This window comes from Vespula pensylvanica, chromosome 18 (assembly GCF_014466175.1).
Source record: "Vespula pensylvanica isolate Volc-1 chromosome 18, ASM1446617v1, whole genome shotgun sequence".
Taxonomy (NCBI): domain Eukaryota; kingdom Metazoa; phylum Arthropoda; class Insecta; order Hymenoptera; family Vespidae; genus Vespula; species Vespula pensylvanica.
In genome coordinates this window covers 2,315,732-2,320,706 of record NC_057702.1, presented here as the reverse complement: position 1 = coordinate 2,320,706, position 4,975 = coordinate 2,315,732, and the positions used below count along the sequence as shown (strand labels likewise).

Sequence of the window (4,975 nt, the reverse complement as noted above, 5' to 3'; positions counted from 1 at the left end):
CGAAAGCATTCTAGATCCGGAAAAGACAATTAAGCAAATTGGTGATTAAAACGAGGTGTTGGAGGAGCGATTACACCAGTTAAACGATTTCACACGCGAACAAACCACATATTCTGACCGCACAGGACATCCTGGTTGATACGAAGATCCTACGGGAGCTTGTCGAGTTACATACATACATGCATACATATATATATGTATATACATATATTTCATACTAAGAGCGATATTGAAAAAAAAACGAGTCTTCGTAGATAATTAAGATAGTCCTGTCGGCCTGCCTGTTACTTGAATACGATTGAGGTTAATTAGAAAACTAATGCCGTCTGGATCCTGTGGCATAAAACTAGCATCGTATTACAAATGTGATAATATTATCAGCTCGTCACGGAATTGCCACGCTCTCTCCTTTTCTACCAATCCAAATTGGACATACCATACGAATCTCTTAGAGTCCGACTTCCGGACACAGCTTGCGGTTATACTTCCTTAATGATCCTTCTTGTTAACAGGATGAATGTACGATATCTTTCACTCGAAGGTCTAAAACCATGGAGAAAATATCTTTCCTTATTCGTTTTAATGTAATTATTATAATACTCTATTATGTATCGTTACATAATATTTATATAGATATGTATTAATAAACGTACATACGTACGTACATATATTTATTAATAATTATAGTAATTATTATCACTATTAATATTATTTACACATGAAGATAATGTATACATCATCCACGCTTACACGATCGATTAAAATTGTATATAATGCGAATTATCGAAATTAATCTCTAATCATCCGTAGAACAAGAGAGAGAGAGAGAGAGAGAGAGAGAGAGAGAAAGAGGGAGAAAGAAAGAAAGAAAGAGAGAAGAGAGAGAGAGAGAGAGAGAGGAGAGAAGAAAACAAACAAAAAAAACAAAACAAAAAAAAATTATGATTCGACGCTTACCACTCATTCTTTTGCCGAAGCTGGATCGAGACAAGTCGAGATAAGTCAAGTTCATTCCCTCGATGATCCTTGAATCCTTCGATACATCACTGAATGACGTTAAATTAAATAACTAGGGTAAACATATCACACGCGACACATGTTCCTCGAATCAATGATACACAAGAAAAAATCACACAAATGTCGTTGACGATAAAACAACAAAGGCTATACGTTCGTCATTCGATCACGTTATAACTCGTCCTGATGATCGATAGATCGATCGATAAACTAAACATTATCAATGTACACTCTATTCGTTCGATGAAATGTTCGCGTTGATGAAAACGAGAAAAAAATAAAATGATAAAGATAGATAAAGATGGACAGAGAAAGAGAGAAAGAGAGAGAGAGAGAGAGAGAAAAAAAGAGAAAGAAAGAAAGAGAAAGAGAGAAAGAGATAGAGATATATTAATCCGGTAACGAGAAGAGAGCTGTTCCGTGTCAGCTGGCTCTTGGCAGACTAGAGGATCCGAAATCTGTTGAGAAGAGGATGGCACACGGCTTTTCCCAAGGGTACCCAGGGACGATCCTCGGGGTGTGGCGGAGCCGCTTCCAGCGGGATCTCTGGTTGGCCCACGGGCGGAGCAACCCCTATCGCATCGAGATCCCCACCAGGCGGCCGCACAGCATCCCTCGAGTGAGAAACAGACAGAGCGAGGAGGGACTGAGAGAGTGAGACGGAACAGCCCAACGAGAAAAAGAGAGAGAGAGAGAGTATAGAACCTCCTAGCGGTAAATAAAGCAACGCGTGTCCAGGATAGAAAAGCAAGGAGAGGGGAGAAAGAGAGAGAGAGAGAGAGAGAGAGAGAGAGAGAGAGAGAAAATATCGGGCTACACGATAACGAAAAGGACAGCCTTATCTAAGATCTTTCGTAAACGAAAATGTTGTTAACGTGTATTTAATTATTATTTTGAAATAAAAATTTATTCAAATATATAATCCTATCTGATTTTCTTATCCATTATTTCTATTTGATATTTCCTTTCTTTTTTTTTTATATATATATAGTTTAATCTAACGTATGTATGTATGTATGTATGTATGTGTGTATGTACGTACGTACGTATAGAAATAAGAAAAGTAAGGATTTTTTTCAAATGAACCGTTAGAGATTCGCAGTTGGTGGCTGAAGTATTTCTAACGAGAGCAGATATTGAAAAAAAGGCTAAGAATTCTGATCTTTAAATTCATTGGACCGTCGATAGGGAGAATATATATATTTTTTTCTCTTTCCTTTCTTTCTTTCTTTCTTTCTTTCTTTCTTTTTTTCTCTTTTATTTCTTTTCCTTTATCCTTTTTTTTTTTTTCTTATACGAACATGGTTGAAAAAGTGTCTACTCCGGGAAAAGTAGAATGGACCCCACATAGAGTCAGGGTCAACGGGCCAACCATCATCGAGATCCTTATTGGACAGGCTTGACCACTTTTTCCCTCTTTCGCAAAAGTCGCCTGTCACCGACTTCTCGATTGATTTCTCTATATTTTAAGTTTCATACCATAGATGTTTTTCTCGCGTACATATATATATATATATATATATATATATATGTTCGTATACGTATGCGTGCGCGTATGTTCGATTCGGAAGAAACGGACTTGTCACTCTCATTTTTACTTTATTCTATCGAAGTTTTTGAACGAAAGAAAAAAGAAAGAAAAGAAAGATTTAACCAACAAAAAAATATATATATATATACACATATAATAAAGAAAAGAAAGTTAAATTCCGTTGAAAATCTGAAGGACGCAATCAAAAGTTTGATATCGCAATAAGCTCGACGGAGACAGCTCGTTAGAAATTTTCTGCGTTAACCTTTTTTTCTTCCTTTTGAATGATAAAAAAAAAGGAGACAAAAAAGTATATATATATACTAACGATTTGAATTTCCCGCTCGAGAAATTTAGAAAAAGGAAGAAAATGATACGCGAAGAGAAATATGAAGGAGCTTTCGAAGGGATTGGACAAGGGGATGGGATGGGGTAGGGGGTGTTGAAAAGCACCGAAACACAAATCTTCATTTCATCGTGCAAAGAAAGAACCATGGAGAACGTAGAAACGACGATATGGGAATGTTCCGGGAGGCCAGGAAGACATGTGTCGCGTGCAGTTATATCATTCTTTATGACCAACAATGGCGGTGTACCCTCCGTTCCTTTAACGTTACTGTACCCGCGTAATATTTGGGAAGGCTTGATTTACACTGGCATAAAAATGTCTTTGCCATGAACGTTGATATCACGTAAACCCTTTATACCTCTTTCCATTACGATCTAAATTCTTACACGTAAATCTCGATCTTAAAGAAGAAAAAAGAAAGAAAGAAAGAGAGAGAGAGAGAGAGAGAGAGAGAAATATCTTTATTCTTTTTACATTAAAAATTTATTAAATATGACGATAAATCGTTAAAATCATGTAATTATGCGCGATATAAGGGACGATCGATAAAAAAAAGGAACAAACGAAAGAAAAGATTTCTACGTTCAAATGGATACAATTATCGATCGATAGATCGATAAAAAGGACAGATTTCTCTTGGAAGATGTTATATAAATATAACGTTACTAAAGGGTTTATATCACGTAGGGATGTAAACAGAGGTCCTACTACGTGTGTCTCGTGCAACTTCTGACACGTAGAGTGACGATGCCGTAATGTCGGCGGTGTAGTAAAGTGTGAGAGAGCAGCGTTGAGCAGGAATCAGGAAGAGAGGATGCTGGGTTTCGCGGGGGTTCTTCGGGGGTAGGTGGAAGGCGCGAAGCTATTAAACTGACAGAAACACTTGCCACCCCCTCGATACCCCTGTATACTCGTAGAGTTCCTGCAACGTCCCTTACTACGAAGCAGTCCCTCCATCCCTTATCGTAACACCAGAGTTATTAATATTTTTCACGTTCCCCCCCTGAAAAATTGTCTCCTCTGTACGCTCGACCTGTCTCTCTTTTTCTCTCTACACCTCCCTCCTTCTACCATCCTTCTCTCTCTTTCTCTCTCTCTCTCTCTCTCTCTCTCTCTTTTTCTCTCTTTTTCTCTCTTACTCTTTCTATTTCGATGCGAGAAGCAATTTTACAGGCGTGTCATGTACGTCAGAGACGAAAAGCGAAGCGACCTATCTCCCTCCTCCTTTATTTCTCTTTGTCGTTTACAACGTGAAATAACATGGGGAGCGTAGGCGGTAGGGGTTTGAGGGGGAGGGGGATAGGGTGTATCAAAGTAACGAACACAATTTTCTCGTAAACCTCAATTCATAACACTTCTCGGCTCGTCTACTTTATCAAAATGTATGACCATCATCAGCTGCTTCTGGAACATGCAAACGAAAAAAGAAAAGGAAAGAGAGAGAAAGAAAGAAAGAATGAATGAATGAAAGAAAGAAAGAAAGAAAGAAAGAAAGAAAGAGATCTTGAGATCACTTCATCGAGATGCTATCAAAGGGTTGGCTAGCAACGAGACAGAAGAGACTACGTCGACCGTTAACGGTCGGCCAATGAAGAAGAAGTAGCTAGCCCGAGGGAGTTGTGTTCATTCGATGAAGAAGAGAGAAAAAGAAAGAAAGAAAGAACGAAAGAAAGAAAGAAGGAAGGATGGAAGGAAGAGAGAGAGAGAGAGAGAGAGAGAGAGAAGTCAATGCTCGAAGCGACTAAACAATTAGCGTTCGCTCGAGTGGCCTCCTGAAAGTCCACGTAAAGAGTCGACTTCTTGATCTACCCCAAAACGATTGGTACGTCTCGTAGTCACAAAACACGAGTAAAGAGTATAAGGGAGAGGAAAAGAGAAAAGGAGAAATAAAGAGAGAGAGAGAGAGAGAGAGAGAGAGAGAGATACGCACTAGGTCAAAAGGATCGAGATTCGAGAGAGACGTATACGTCTGTGTGAATGCCACGCCTGTACTAACGTCACACAAATAAGTGCATACCTACGTATATGTATATACATATCTCTACCTACCAACCTAACTCATACATACATATATATAT

At 38.6% G+C, this 4,975-nt stretch overlaps 1 long non-coding RNA gene across 1 annotated transcript in view; it reads right to left on the bottom strand.

The window, feature by feature from the left end:
• Positions 1-4,975, bottom strand: part of LOC122635400 — a 20,459-nt gene that overhangs the window by 3,266 nt on the left and 12,218 nt on the right. The window contains exon 2 of the long non-coding RNA XR_006328662.1: positions 958-1,249. This is a non-coding gene — a long non-coding RNA (uncharacterized LOC122635400). The remainder of the gene's footprint in view (positions 1-957; positions 1,250-4,975) is intronic.